This window comes from Panthera onca, chromosome A1 (assembly GCF_046562875.1).
Source record: "Panthera onca isolate mPanOnc1 chromosome A1, mPanOnc1 haplotype 2, whole genome shotgun sequence".
Classification (NCBI taxonomy): Eukaryota; Metazoa; Chordata; class Mammalia; order Carnivora; family Felidae; genus Panthera; species Panthera onca.
Genome location: NC_138339.1, coordinates 10,029,884 through 10,047,500, shown reverse-complemented (window position 1 = coordinate 10,047,500; position 17,617 = coordinate 10,029,884).

Below are 17,617 nucleotides of genomic sequence, written 5' to 3'. Positions count from 1 at the left end.
ATTTCTAGTGAGAAGAGCAAATGGCAAATAAGTATATGAATTCACATGGCATTTTAGTGATGAAAGCTATATCCCATGCAATTCCATATGCTGTTAGCACTAGAAAACTTCCAACAATGTTAGTTCTTTCACATTGATCATATATATTAACGTGCCAAGTAAATTCTCAATTGATGCAACTTTTAAACCTGAGATCAATATTAAGAATTACTATTAAAATGAATACAAAATGTTACATATAATTATTGGTCTTATAACTAACACTTACTCTAAGAAAAACCATCTTTTAAGTACTTTGCATATATTGACACATTTCATTCTCATAACAAACTTAACAGACGGATATTGCTATTAACCCATTTCACACTCAAGAAAACAGAGAGATTTGGTAATTCACCCCACAGAGGTGATGCATGGCAAAATTCATATTTGAACTCAAGTATCTGGCTGCAAATCCCATGCTTTTTATCATTATATTAGTATGACATTAGTGAGTACATACACATGGAAATAAGTGGTGAATAAGTGTGATCTGATACACCTTAAAACTTTTTGTAGGGGCGCCTGGGTGGCGCAGTCGGTTAAGCGTCCGACTTCAGCCAGGTCACGATCTCGCGGTTCGTGAGTTCGAGCCCCGCGTCAGGCTCTGGGCTGATGGCTCGGAGCCTGGAGCCTGTTTCCGATTCTGTGTCTCCCTCTCTCTCTGCCCCTCCCCCGTTCATGCTCTGTCTCTCTCTGTCCCAAAAATAAATAAAAAACGTTGAAAAAAAAATTAAAAATAAATAAAAAGGCCTGTGATTCTTTAAAAAAAAAAAAAAAACAAACTTTTTGTATTTAGTATTGTTATTTACATATATGTAATACGCATGAAAATACATGAAGATGAATATGATTTATGAAAGTAATTCACTGGTCAAAGAAATTAATATTTTATAAATATTATAGTAAGGGATGTGAAATACTTCCTTAGTGACTTACTTGTCTGTTACAATTCCCTGAATATAACTTTTATTGTATAAACCACTAAGACATGGAAATATTGATGCATATCTCCCTCTCTCTACCTCTCTCTGACACACACACACACACACACACACACACACACAGAGCAAATATTATGGAGCTATGCATAAACTCATTGTTCCAATATATGCCAATAGTATATTCTTAGATAGCATATTCAAGATTATATTTTATTAAGAATAAGGGTAGGTTTGGGATGCCTGAGTGGCTCAGTCATTTAAGCATGAGATTCTTGATTTAGTCTCAGGTCATAATCGCACAGTTCATGGGATCAACGCATGCCTGATTAGGCTCCATGCTGACAGATTCTCTCTCTCCCTCCCTTTCTGCCCCTCTCCTGCTAATATACTCTCTCTCTCTCTCTTTCTCAAAATAAATAAATAAACCTTAAAAAAGAATAAGGTAGATTAAAAAACTCAAGTCAACATACAGGAAATTATCTTTATATTTTAATAAGTTATTTGCGGAGGCTGCATTTTTGTCACCCTCTGACGACATATTTAAGATGCTTGAAAGAAAATACCCACAGCAACAAAGAAATATAGAATCGGTTGCTTAAGCAAACAGATAAAATCTGGACATATGCATTGTACTATTACAAATTTGCATGCACATATGGCACCATGCTTTTTTTAATAGACCATTTTTCTTTGTTGCATTTCCTAAATCGCAGTATATTGGCTGACAAACCACATGCTAGGTTGTGCATGATGTTCTAACCATACTGACAAGCACAAAGTTTATAACCTGGCTTCAGACCTAATGGTTTGAAATTGAAAATTCCAGTCACGTAAATATCTGTCTGTCATCAGGATTATAAGCACCTTATATCTTCTGTATTTGGAGCTGAAATAACTGAAATCTCTTCTTTTGTAAGGAATACAGTCTGTTTTTACAGCTTCTGATTTACCTCTTTGTATCCTTAACTAGGGGTTGTACAGGAGCTCCTGAGGAAGATACACTGCATTGTGCCCGAGTAAGCCTGAGGATAAGCCTGATAGAGAGCAAAATTGGAAAGTCAGTGGAATGGATTTCTCTCTATATTTTATATCTGATGAATACACTTCTATTATGGGTCTTTATTTTGGTACTCTGTCAAATTTCTAAAAATATTTTCGTTTCCGACATATCAGATTTTTTCCTTCGCCTTATCTGTTAAATGTGTCGTTTCCACTCAATGTTGAGCTTGGGAAAAATAAGGTTTTTCTATATACTTATTCTGAGTTATAAGAATATTGAATGTACTTTAAGTAATTACAGAATATGTTTACTCTTAATGTCCTTTTCAGCTTCTGTGTAATTAATGCCCCAGAAAGAACAGAAGAGTCTTTTGGGCTTTTGATTATCTTTCTGAATTGCATTTTTCCATTTCCCAGTGACCTAAAGCATCACCATTAGCTTTAGTCATATCAGAAGGATGGTTTTCTTTTTATCAAAGTGATTCGATCAGTTTAAAACATTTGAACAAGTACTGCAGCAAGAAATGAAACTGATGGAAGAACTCTCAAATTTCTAAGAAGTTAAGGCAATTTGAGGCCATAAATTCTCCCATTCTCCTTAGGACACACCTTATATAAAGCAATCTGTGATATGAAAACAGAAGAAGATTCCTTTTATCATTTATTTTTTGGGAGACAATTTTAAGTCTGTAGGTGTCAGTGATATTTACTTGTTCTTTGAATTTAGGGAGAATTTCTGAAACGGTACACATGACTTGCCAAGCTATAAGTGTTTTCTTTTCCCTTCAAAGGTTATTCATAATTGCCAAGCATGAAGAAATAAATCTCATAACAAACAGAAATGGTATGTCAGTGTCATTTGCAATGGGAAGTGTTTTGCAATAGGTACAGCCCACAGAAAAGGGTCTACTGTACTTGGTAATTTTTTATTCCTGGGGCTAAATCTCTAGAGGCTATATTAAAAGCAGAAAGGGCATGTTTACAGACTTATTTCCAGGCAAACAGTGGGATGTTATTGATCCCACGTTTCTAGCATGTGTTCACGTGTAAGCTTCAAATAGCATCATGACCGGCAAAGTTGTATTTATTTTTCTAACACGGTGACAATCAGAAGTATTAACAAAATTCATTCATCCTACAAAAATTTGGTAGAGAGGGTGGGTTCCTACTAAATTCAAGGATAGGAATTGGATTCAATCAATTCACTACACAAACATTCGTGTACCATTTTTAGAATATGTGCAAAGTATACCTAACTGCCTGAGCAATAAAGTGCAAATATATGACTTAAAGGGACATCACTACTGAATGAGAGAAGCACTAATAAAGAACAATACATGCAAATTCTGCTGTTCTTTTCCAGAATCTTAAGGACATCCTTATCTGGTAGGCATAAGCAGGGGACCCTTCCCTGAGAACAGGGAAATTTTGATCGGAGCATTGATAACTGACATTTAAATTAACATTGTATTTTTCATAGCACAATGTATATATGAATTTGTCAATGAGTTAAGGGTCTTAGCTAAGGGACAGCTTGCATACACATAGATCTGATGATTTTGCTTGACATGTGTGCAAAGTGTTGATAGATATCAGCTTTAGTAGCATAAAGGAAGACAGAGGAGTGATTTTCTGAGCGATATGAATGCATGCATAACAGATATGCTGTGCCTACAGTATATTCTTATGTATTCATTTTATTCGTATGATAGCTTCTCTCTCTTCACACCCTCTCATATATCCACTATTAAACTTTCAAGGAAAGTACAAGGTCCTCAGAGTAGAAGATACGGGAACACTTTCTCTTCTGCGCCTGTATATTATGGGGATGCTAAGACTGCTGGAGGTGTGTGTCCCAATCTCTCTCTCCAGGTTTCAAAGAATGTGGTTGCAGAATAGTTGCATTGGGAGAGGGCAAAGAATAGTAAATACAAAATAACTTCTTTTATTCCCTCTTCATATTGGGATATAAATGATGTCCTTAGTCACTTCAGTCTGCTATAACAAACTGCCGTAGACGGAGTGGCCTAAACATCAAACATTTGTTTGTTCTAGAGGCTCGAAAGTCCAAGATCAAGGGACCTGCAGATCTGGTGTCTGGGGAGAGCCCAATTCCTGGTTCATAAATGATCATCCTCTTGCTGTGTCTTCATGTGACAGAAGGGATGGGGTATCTCTCTGGCCTCTCTTTTTTTTAAGGACACTAATCCTGATCATAAAGACTCCACTCTCATGACCTAATCACCTCCCTAAGTCCCCACCTTCTCATACCATCACATTGGGAGTTAGAATTTCAGCATATGAATTGGGCCAGGGGGAGACACATTCAGTCCATAACAGATGATGAAAAGTGGGTGGTGACAAGGTGAAAGTCCAGCCAAGGCTAATGTCACACAAAGGATATGGTTCCAGGAAACACTTAGTGCCAACAAGCTACCAATTGCAGAAATCAGCCCACCATGGCAGTGGGATGCATAGGTGGCTAACCGCTGGTTACAATTCAGAGGACAGGAGGCAGGACACATCCGAGGACCAGCATGGGCCCTGGAGCCTCCCTCATCCCAGTGACAGATAAGTAACATTATTTTTATCTGTTAGACATCTTGACGAGGAGCAAGTAGAATAGAAAAATCTGAAGGACCAAGCAGTAAGTCAGAAAGACTGAATTAAACCATGAATAAAACTAACAAACTACAATGTGATGTTAGATACTGCTCTAAGATCTTTACACACATAACTTACAGTTTTAAATATCACAAAACCCCAGGTGATAGTTACTATTCTTATCTCCTATTATAAAAATGAAGCCACTGAGACACAGGAGGGGACATCACTGGCCATAGTAATGCCAGGGTTCAGTCTCAAGCATCTGGCTGCAGAGGTCATGTGTCAATCTACTGCACCACACTGCCTTTTCTGTGCTGTGAGGCAAGAAAATCGTATAATTTCAAATCTCGTCTGGGTAACAGGCATAAATTTATATATGATAGATTTCTTAACTTGAGATAAACACAGAGTACTCAAAACACAACTTACTCTGAACCACATTTGGTATATTTCAGATATATTTCCAGTAAATCATTTTGTGAATTAGCTTTATGCCGAAAACAAGTTGAGATGTGGTGTTTTCGGTAAAACCTAAGGTCTGAAACCTAAGATATGTATTGAATTCCTACAATGAATTTTGACATGACTGCGCTGATAGAATTAAGCTGTTTTCATCCATAGTTTAGAATTTAATTTCTCTCATAGCTAAAAGAACATATGTGAGGTGTATAATTAAGCATAAAAACACTGTCTATGGTCGTAAAATAATTTCAAAAGGGCATAGAAAATAGAACCTTGAGAGAATTAGATATATGTTTGATCAGAAACAAAACACAACAACAAAAAACACATTTATTTACCTGCGGATCAATTTAATTATAATAGTGTTGACTTACTTAGTAATTATTTCAAAAACATGATATTTTTATATTAGGAATGTTTAAAGGAGAAATTTGTCACCTACTTCTCCATGATCCTAGTGATATTTGTGTTCCATTTCATCCCAATGTACTTTTGCAGTTTCAGTCATATTATAGGTACAACATAGATAACATTATCTGACCTAATTTCATAATACCATTAAATATTTCAATGTGTATAATATGTTTATGTGCCTATGCCAAAAGTTTACTAAAATATTTCATGTTCCAGGGCATAAGATTATGCCAATAATTTGCTAAGTCCAATAATATTGCAATGACTATTATTTTTCAATCTTAAGGTCAGATTGCCAAATCGGGAGGAGATCATTCATTGATTCATTCAACATATATTTATTAAACAATTAGTATGTGCCTGGGATTTCTCTAGGTATATGCAGCAATGAAAACACACACACACACACACATATGCACGCCTCTGTTCTAGTGAATTTTAAGGACAGAAGACAATTAGTAAAATAAATAAATATAAGTATAATATGTCAGATATGGGAACAGACATTGATATAGGAAATTCTGTTATATTGGGTGGTTAAGGATGTTATTTCTCATTAGAACTTCATTAGTGACCTGCATAAATTAAATGAACAATCCACAGGGAAATGTCATCTAGCAAAGTAACTCCTTAGGTAAACAAAGAGAATACCTTTTACTCCTCTATGAGGCCTGAATTACCTTGACCAAAATGAAATAAATATACTAAAAGAAAATAGAACTACAGACGAATATTTGTATGAACATGAATGGGAAAAATAATTTTTTAAGTTTTTTAATAGCTGCATTAAATTAATTTAAAAAAAATTAATGTTTATTTATTTTTGAGAAAGAGAGAGTGAGACAGAGTATGAGTGGGGGAGGGGCACAGAGAGAGAGAGAGACAGACAGACAGACAGACAGAATCCAAAGCAGGCTCCAGGCTCTGAGCTGTCAGCACAGAGCCCGAAGTGGGGCTCGAACTCACAAACTGTGAGATCATGAACTGAGCTGAAGTCAGATGCTCAACTGACAGAGCCACCCAGGTGCTCTTTAATTAATTTTTAAAGTAGGCTTCATGGGGACTGGAACTCATGACCCTAAGATCAAGAGTTGCATGCTCTCTTGATTGGGCTCACCAGGTGCCCCAATGGGAAAAAAAAATTCTTAACAAAATATTAAATAATAAAATCCAGCAACATAAATGAAATAAAAACCATCATGACCAATTAGAGATTATGCCAAGAGTTCAAAGTCATGCAGAAACCAAATGAAATAAAAGTCACACTATTTGTAGAGCAAGAAATAAACCCTTTTTTCCCCAAATATGTGAATATGTGCTTCTGTGAATACATACAGAATTACAAAAAAAATCTTCTAAAATAAATGAAGACTTTAGGAAGTCAGGATACAAGATCAATAAGCAAAAAATGTACTTCTATAAACAGAAGATAATAAAAAATGGAAAAATACTATTTCCAATTATGTACAAATGTAAAATACTTTGAACAAGACTTGAATATTGGAAGTTTTAAAACTTGACTTTTAACATAAAATTCAGTTTCTATCCCATACATACAGCAATTCAGATTTCCTATTTCTTCTTGTGTCAGTTTTTAGAATTTGTCAATTTTATATAAATTTTTGAATGTGCGTTTTAGAGTTTGGAAGACTGCAGTGAAGTAGGAGGACCTTAGGCTCACCTTGACCCACAAATACAGCTAGATAACCATCAAATCATCCTAAACACCCCAGAAATTGATCTGAAGGCCAGCCGAACAAACTCCACAACTAAAAGTAAAGAAGAGGCCACACTGAAGAGAAGGTAGGAAGTGCAAAAGTGCCATTTGGGAGAGAAATGGATTGTGGCTGCTGCAGTGGGGAAGGCGCTGAGGTGACAGAGAAAGACAAGAGACAGAGTAGCACATAGTGGAGCATATGGGGAAAATGAGTCTGCATCACAACTGACTTTGAAAACCATTCAGGCTGAATTTCATGAGTTCTTGTAACCAGCAGGGGTTAAAGTTTGGAATTTTAAAGGTCAGAGGGCACTGTGTTGTTCTTGGAGAGAAGGCAAACAACGTGCAGACATGCAGCATGAAAACAGTGACCTGAAGAATGCCTGGGGCACACAGCAGGGATGTTACTGGCTCATTTTGGAGTGCATTCCAGAGGGGCAGCATTCACCATGAGACCCTTCTGGAAGCAAAGGAACTGGCTGGGGCCATTTCCTTCTCCAACCCTTCAGCATAAGCACAGGGCAACCTGTGGGAACAAGCACAATGCCAACACTAATGCCTAACTTCCTCACATGCCCCATGCCCCATGCCCCTATAATCAGGTGGAAACAACACCCCTAGTCACACTTGCCTCGGTCCCAGGAAGTCCTTCTCCTACCCCAAGAAGACCAGCCCAGACTCCTACTTACACCATGTCTCCTGATATGAGAGTTTTGCAAAGGCTTGGTTCTGGTGGTGGTGGTGACAGGTCGCATTTCACAAACATACCAGAGCACATTTAGTTAAAACATGCCACATTCAGGCCAGGGACCAAAATTTGCTCACAACAGGCAGAGAACCTCTTCATACAACTGGCCTGAAGGACAAAGCAGCCAGGACAAAGCAGCAGAGCACATGCAGCACACATTAGAGACACTCCTGGAAGCACCATGTCCTGGGGAACCAGAAACACTACACACGAGGGCACTACAGGACCACTTCTTTATAAGGCCATTACCCTCAATGACAGGATATGTAGCTGACTTTCCTAAAACAGAGAAACAGGCACAGAGACTTAGACCAAATGAGCTATAAAAGGCTGCCACCGGTGTTTTTTTTTTCATCCCTGACTTTTAAAATGATAGTATGTTATTGAATTTTTCTTAATATCAAATTCAGGATAATTGTGAGATAGAAACTTGGCATCTAGAAAAAACCCAGGGTGATAAAACAAATACAAATTATGAGCAATAGAAAGGGGAAAGTAGAGAAACAACATGCTAAGATTTTCATGGTTAACGTGATGACAAATTATTTCTAAATTTGTTAAATCAAAGAATACAGGCTTTATTCATTCAACTGAAAATACATGGCCAATTACTTTGTACATTTTACTATTAAGAAAAGGAATATAGCAGTGAGCAAAAGGCAATATCCATGATGCCATGTAGTTTATATTCTAGAAAGAGAGACAGACATTAACCAAAAAATTCATAGTAAAGATATTTCCAAGAAGGGGACTCAAGTGAATTGAGTAGACTGAGTTGAGTTGGGTGTGGTTTGTGTAGGATGATCAGGGAAAGCCTTACTGAAGAAGTAATATTTGAGCAGAGACCAGAATAAAGAATGCAACAGAGCCATGTACATATTTTGGCAATAAAAGGTTCTAAAGGAAAACAAAAAATGCAAAGGCCTGAGGTGAGGGAAGCTGTCACATCTCAGGCAGGGTGAATAAGGAAAACAGCACAGAGGTGAGTCTGCAGGAATCACCAAAGATCAGAGAACAGAGGATCTCCTTGGTTTGAAGACATACCATGAGAGTTGAGAGATGGAGTGGACAATGGCCAGGCTGTATATGAGGCTAGAACTCTTGACCCATGCCTACAGCGACTTGCCTAGGAGCTGGATTGCTATCTCTAATGACAGTCCAGGAAGCCAAAATATGTCCTCTGTAACAATTGGCCAAAATGGGCAGGACATGGTTAATAACTGACAGTTTCCCCATTTTTTGTTCCCCATTTCAAATTTAGGATTAACCAGAAAAAGCCTAATGTGCCCCCTAAACAAACACATAGGATATCCTGCTCCCACTTAGCCGGCCTCCGTCTCCTCCATGCCCACAGCCCCAAATAGGGCACAAAGAAGCCTCCCCTGGTTTCCACTAGAAAGTTTTCCCAACTCTTCTGCCTGCCTTTGAGTTTCTGCCAAAACAAGAGTGACAATGGGTAACTCTCTTGCTGTAGCAAGTTCAGAATAGCCTTTACTTTCCTCATTTGGTTGACCTTCATTTATTTCCTCAAGGCATAAAGGTAAACAATACAATGACTAAAAACAGATGCGATGGCTTTTTTTTTATTCTACCAGAACTGAAACATGCACACACAAGGTAAGCAAATAAAACATGGCTCATATAAACAAAAGGCAGAATAAAATGAAGCACTGAAGACGTAAAACGTAACATTAAACAAAAAATGACCTTAAGAACACATCCTGTGGTAATTTCCAATACCTGCAATCATAAGTCTGCCTAGAAATTTCCAAGGATTTATCACTATTGACTTGGGCCTGCAGCAGCTCATCCTCTAGGTATTGGAAAGTTTACTTCATCCTCTGACTTTACCCTTTTAAAGAGTGCCCTTTGACCAAAGTGCGATTTAGAGTTTTGTTTGCTTTCCCCAAGTGAAATACCTGATGGTACCTGCTGAGCCTTGAAATATTTTTCTCATTTATGTAGCTAAAAATATCCAACAAGGAAGGAAGCCATGAATAAACTCCTTATGTCAAATAATTGTTTTAAATAGCGTCTTCTCTTTCCTCTCTCTCAAAAACAAAACAAGAAATATTTAAACACAAAAATATGATTTAAAGTTCTTAAAGTAGTTGGCACCCATTCTCTGTCCCAAATCTTAAGAAGTTAGCAGCACGATGATTTTTTAAATGACCTACATTTTCCTCTCTCCGAGCTTAGTATTTTAGGAAGTATAGCATAGGTCACTTCAAACCCGTATGGAAAGGCATGTCATATTATCTGTGAATATCCTTTCTAACAACAAAGCAAAGCCCACCATATACACAAGACTGAGAAGTGTTTCAATGCTCACATAATTAAGCTTTTGCTTGGCAGTGAACATTTTTTTGATATTTGACATTTCCACAAGTTTCCAAATCTTTCCTGATAAGCAAAACTGTTAATGATTTGTACTAGATGACATGATTTGACACAAATGATGCTTCAACATGCCATTGATACTTAAAAAAATCTATCACTCAGATGTTTAATTTTGTCAATACTACCAATCATTTATAAACCCACATGTTTATAGGGGAAAATAAAAACCACATAACAGCAACAAAAACAAAATAACCATGCAATATACTTGAAGAAAGAACTTTCTATTGACACAAAACCAAGGATCTTCCAGCCAGTACTCATGAAAATCATGTACTCTGTCCACTATGTTTTTCACCTGGAAATGCAGAACATACATATTCACTGTTTGAGGCTTCCTACATCCATCAACAACAATAAGTTTCCACATTTGACATTTTGTTCTATCATGTTTGGTGTTAAAGAAAGTGCTTGGTTTTTTTTTGTTGTTGTTGTTTGTTTGTTTTATTTTTATTTTTTTGGTTTGTTTTTGTTTTTGTTTTTTTTGCATTTAACAATTTAGGCCAGTCCTTGTGAAAAACAGATAGATGTTGCTACATCGCTATGGGAAGGTTGTGGGTTTTTTTTTTCCCAATTAATGGAATCCATTCTACTGATAATGTGAACATGTACTGAAGTAACTCATCTGGTTCCTTCTTCCAACCTTTACTTCTCACCTGATTGAAAATTTGGGGAAAACCTGACATCATTGGGTCTTCCTCGGCAGCTGAAACTATCAAATTGTGAAGACTGTTCTGACTTGTCCCAAGTTTATTTATTGGTTTTTCATCCACTCAAACGTATCACACTTACACACCACACATCTCCCCTGTGCTCCACAAAATATGATCAGGCTACAAATATATAAGCCACAGATTGTAGAAATGCTATGGTTTCTTCTCAACAGGCCCTAAGTCTGGTTGAGGCAGAGAAAGTAGGAAAGGATGAGCTGTCTGTGAGATTCAGAACTGAGATGTATCCTCCAACAGGATTCACCAGGGATTACCCTATCTCATTACCTAAGCAGACCACAGACTATGTGCTCTCCAAAATGGCTTAAGTTCTTAAAGGAAGAAGGGGTGCAGATTTAATTTTCAGGACTTCCACCATTTCTTACTAGAAAATGAGTAACCGTATAGTTTTGGAAGTGTTATTTGGCTCATAGTTTAGTCTTATACCAAACACAACCATCATATGAAATGAGGGAAAATTACTCCATGAAAGTTTCTGTGAAAAGAACCTTGTAGAAACTCCCAGTACAATAACGGTTTAAGAAGACAAGGGATGACATGGAACAAGGCATTTGCTCATTGCTGAGATTATTTCTTCATGGCTTTCTGGATCTTATGGCCAATGTAAATTCTATTCGGCTGGGATTCTTTTATGGAACTAAGTTTTATAGAATTAAGTTATGTATAACCTATCACTAAAGTCACAAAAATGAATACAAACATGAGGAGAGTATAAACTTTTTTCTTACAATGTATGTATAATAATCAAATAATACTGTTGGAGATCAAAAAATAAACCTACATATTTTATTGTGTTGTGTACAGTGCCAAAACACTGTTTAAAACTTAATTAGTGGTATCTTATAGATTAAATAGTAAAAATCTGATATTAAGTACATTGGTAGACTCACAAATGCAAACAGAGCTAGATGCTCAGTACTTTGATGGTAGTTCAAAGTCAGTCTTCCTATAGAGGCAAGGAGGATGTTAAGGTTTTTTATTTCTAGGTCTTGATCACCTGGATAGTTCTTTTCTTTTGTGGACTAAAATTGAGTCTCCTGGGTTTATAAAATTATATTGTTTAACATTATCAACTAATATGTATAATTTAAAACAACATATAGCATATCTTCTTACCTTCAAACTCTGGAGTCAGAAGATATATTAATAAAAAGGAATGAGAGGGGAGGTGAACCTTAGTTAACAAATATTAACTGTGTATATATTGTGATCAAAGGACTTTTAGAAATGCAGCCCTGAAATAGGGAGACGGCAACATAACCCTCCCACAATTGATCTTCCAATGGACAGATGAATACAATAAACCAAAACCAAACAGAGAAGACCACCTAGTGGCTGGCATTCTTATGGAGGGGGGAAACAACATGACAGAGAGAGAAAGTGCTTTGAAACATTGGGGTCAGGAAAAGACAACTTTCAGGTTGAGGCCTAAATAAAAGAAAGGGGCAAGTCCTATGAAGATGTGAGGATAACACCCACCAGGAAGAGCAAACTGCCAGCAACTGAGCCAAGATAACAAGACCCTTGGGTTAGAAGTCAAGAGACGAAGCAACTAAGAGACCTAATTGCAGAAATATAGTCAACCTTGCATCATGGGGTCTTTTAGGCTATGGTAATGAGCCTCAGTTTTCTTCTGCAAGAAGAAAAAAAAAATGTTTTGGGCTCTCTGAAGAATTGATATTATATTTTAATACCAGGAACTTTTTTTTGTACACAGAATGACCATTATTTGTGTCTTTGGTGTAAAATTCATGTTAATTTATTGTAATAACAAGTTTTAAAATCTATTTTCACTTGGCATACAAGTTACTTTATTCTATTTATAATTCTAGGACATTTTCTCAGGAAATTTGATTAATGTTCTATATACTCTGATGGAACTTTCTCAGTTTCCACTCACATTTAAGACTTAATGTAATTTCATTAATCATTTTTAAAAGAATTTTTAAACAGAAGATATTCAACAGCCATTTAAAGCTCTTTGGAACCTACTGGTCAAGCTTTAAGGTTTATCAGCAAAATATTCTAAAATATATTAAGTAGGACTTTCAAATTCAGTAAATTAAAATTATTAATATAAGCCCAACTCACTTGAACAGGTTTTAATTGTTACAAATAGAACATTTTTTTCTCATGTGGCTCAGTACAAAATCACAAATGTAAAATAAATCAGCCAATTTTAATTTAAATTACAATTACAATTCTCAAAGCTTGAATATGTCGCATTTGAAGCACTAAAAATACACAAATCCTTCTAGCAATTATAAAACATACTCTAGCCCTCTTCACATAAGGTATTTGAAAAAGGAGAGGCTGGTATACAAATAATTAACATGCGGTAGCTGCCAGAATCCATCCATACACAGATGTGAAAAAGGCCAGATTGGATAACACCCATCTCATTTTCCTTTGAACACTTTGCAGAAACACAGCTATTTTATTTTCTTATTTTTATGGTTTTAATGAAACCAAAATATTCTCAGCTATTAGCAGTGCTGTATCTGCAAATTTTCTCATTGGGTATTATTATTGAATAGGAAAAATCTAAAGGACACTCCCAGAAGTCTCCCGAACTACATCCATTAAATAGCAGTAATCCAAACTCCCCTTAGTAATTGGAACCAACTGCCATGGCAAATATAATGATACCTTTCATTGCTATCTTATGGACGCAGTGAACAAAAAAATAAACAGAGTTAAGGGGTACCTCGGTGGCTCAGTTAGTTAAGCGTATGACTCTTGATTTTGGCTCAGGTCATGATCTCACGGTTTGTAGGATTGAGCCCTGCACTGGGCTCCACGCCTGCTTAGGATTCTCTCTCTCCCTATCTCTCTGTCCTTCCCTCCCTCAAACTCCCTCCCTCCCACTCTCTCTTTCTCTCTCCCTCCCTCTCTCTGCTCCTCCCCTGCTTGTGCATGTGTTCTCTCTCTCTCTCTCTCAAAATAAATAGACATTTAAAAATAAATAAATAAACAGAAGTGATTAAAGTAATAGTTCAATAAAGCAATGACTATGTCCATACACCCTTGGACTCTAGAACTTGTAACCTAGCATATATTAACATTGACCTTTGCTTTTGAAATCTTGGCCATCCACCAAAGCTGGTAGCCAAATTAGTCCTGACAACAAATGGCCACAATGAAACCACCATTTGGATGCAACTACATACGTGACATCAAGTGAGACTAAAAGAAGAATCACCAGGAAATGGACAGAATGATGAAAAACATTAAATTATTTTTATTTAAGCTTATAAACTTGTGGCTAGTTTGTTATTCAGAAATATATTAACTGAAAAACAACCCCTTCCAGGGGGACCTTAAGTCCAATAGCTGGTTGATGTTGGGATAACAAACCTGGCTCCTTTTCCTCAATTCAGAGCCTCTGAAAGATCACCCTAGCTTCAGAACTCCCCATAAGATCTGTTGAAATCTCTGTAACAAAGCACTGCAGTTCATTTTCTCCCTATGTGTATCCTGCTTCTTCAGTCCTTTATACGTATTGCTCCTGGGAGACCCTCCATTTCTTCTCAATCAGTGCCCTGCTGAGTACTTATTTGGCTCCCAAGTCTGCAACTCTTACAATTAATGCTTGTCATCAACCTTCAGCCATGTATGCCCCAAGGTTATATCTACCACAAAGGTAGCCTGATAGAGGTCAACCTGTGTCTTGAGATAAGAATTCAGAGCTTTCTCTTGTTTCCGCTCTCCATATATACCCTCTAGTGCAATCAACAACAATAATCAACACTTTTACCATAGCCATCAAGCAAAAGTTAACACTTGTTTCCCAATGCCTTAGTCTTCACTTGCACTCCATCCCTGGTGTCATCGGTGATAATGGGTGTCACTGTGACACATCACTCTGTGCCACATTTTATTACTTCCCAGTATCTTTTAGCATGGAGGGTTTCTGAGGATTCATAAAATGAGTTTGTATCTCATCATCTAATTTTGTGATTTTTTCCCTTGGGGCCACTCTACCACCAGCCACTACATTAATTTTAGGGTATATGTATGTATATATATATATATATATACACACATATATACATATTCAAAAATATATGAATATATTAATAACAACATCTAAAACAACATCTAAAAGGATAATTCAAATAATTCATAAAGGGACAGCTTACAAAGTATGGACAAGATTAAGGAAATTAAGAAGGAGTGGTACAGCTTTAAGAAAGTAGCAAAAATAGAGAGCCACCTGGGTCTGTAGGTGCTTAGAGAGAGAGCAGTGCTATTAGAAACCACTTATCACTGTAATTTTGTGGCCTCACAGCAGCGGAGGCCATTTGTGGAGAAACGCAGGCACTTCCAAACCACGAACCAGCAAGGGGAAAGTAGGAAGTCGTATATCCCAATGATTGTCCTTCCTGCCCTCCTGTCTCCTGTTGTTGGTCCTTTGTCACTACCACACTGCACACCAGAGTTGCAGAGGGACCTGAAACAGGTCACGCAACCTGCAGAAGTCAGTCTCCCAGGACAGACAGGAGAGAAGAGAAGGACATATAAGGTGGAGAAGGAATTTGGAGAAACAGAAGATAAATCAAACCCGGCCAACATTCCCATGTTAATGTTTTTATCAACCACTTTTCCCTCAATCCCAGTCATCTTTGTTTTCATTTGTTTATTGTTAGACTTCAATTTGATGACCTTCTACTCTTCCTATGCTCCTGTTTCAATCCTTCCTTTCTAGTTTTGTCTTTTCATCTTTCTTTCCTCTCTCTCTTTTTTTTTTTTTTTTTTTTAATTTTTTTTTTTTCAACGTTTTTTATTTATTTTTGGGACAGAGAGAGACAGAGCATGAACGGGGGAGGGGCAGAGAGAGAGGGAGACACAGAATCGGAAACAGGCTCCAGGCTCCGAGCCATCAGCCCAGAGCCTGACGCGGGGCTCGAACTCACGAACCGCGAGATCGTGACCTGGCTGAAGTCGGACGCTTAACCGACTGCGCCACCCAGGCGCCCCGCTCTCTCTCTTGTCCTATGTTCTTTCAAAGCATACTAAATAAAATTATACCAATTTATTTTGATATTTACATCTAGTATCATTATGTGTTGTTATATAATTGATTATATATATTTTCTAGATAATTAATTAAATATACACATATCTCCCTGATTATTGATTCCTTAAATTAAGAATCCAATCTCTTTGTTAATTCAAGTTCAGCGCAACGCTGGCTCTCCACTAGGTAATTTCCAAATACTTGTTGGCTTGGCTTAGATTTTTATTTGGTATTGGGTTATATGAGTCAGATTTTCATAAAATTTTTTATTGCTTCTTTATGACCATGTAGTTAGAAAATATGACAATTCTAGTCTTAGACTGAGTTGGTATTCTACAAATCATCACTTAAGAATTTAAAGAAATAAAGCGTATTTATGGCATATTCAAAGAACTGATAGAAAATCTTCTTTATATCATTTTAGAACAATGTAAATCTGACAGGTTTCTTAAAGTTCATAGAAGAGATACAAATTTCTTGGTAAGAAAAAAAGTGTGATCATCAAATATACTTAAGTTTTTTCTTTTCTGAAAGATGATTTTCATTTTACTAGCTTGTGTTTTATCAAGTATATGATAAGCTTTTTCGGAACAAAATACATCAAAATAAATAGAAAAGTAGATCTTAAAAGTAGATATTTTCCCTTCAAAGACAACCATCACAATGAAAACGTCTACTTTTAACAAAATGTAGCTCTATAAATTAGCAATGCAAATGTGAAGCATCTGTGGATACAATACATGAATTTGAAAGAAATAATATTTTGATCATGCAAAAAATAACTAGAAAATATTTCATTTCCACAGTCATCAGTGTATAGTATTATTTAAACCTTTGATAAAATTACTATGATCATTAAAATTATTTTAAATAATTCTTGGAAAAAATACTTCCTATATACAAAAGGAAGATGTTATTATAATTATCATTATTGTTGCTTCCAAACAAGCTTGCCATGATTACTTTGCACTTCTCTTTTGTCTCAGCAAGTGGAAGAAAATTTGATGGGTTTGTTCTTTCCATACAGAATGGACCGGACTAAAAAATATTTGGAAACTCGTATTTCTAGGCCTAAATTACTTTGTTTTGCAGGGACTACTGAAATTCTAGAGTCAAATCTCTCAACAGGCACAGAATTTCAGTCTTCTGGAGGAATAAGTTCTTACATGTGCTAACAACAAGAACAAAATCTTGAAAAGTCTCACCTTTCTTTAGAGCTGCTCTGAGGAATTTCATTATCAAAAAAAAAAAAGGGTTTAGCACAGTCATGGACAGCAGCTTAACTATGAGATTTGTGATAGCATGGTTAGGATAAGGTTGAGGAATACAGAAACATGAGAAATACACACACACGCATGCACACGCACAGACACACAAACATACACATATATGTGGAAAGGATATATAAAAAAAAATAAATGAAGAGGTAGAAAACCTTTTAAACTCCTTAGACTCAAAATGAGGATTTAAATTTAATGCAATTAGGTGACAAATAATTGTGTCTTAAGACTCCATTGTCTCTTAAAAGCAACCTAA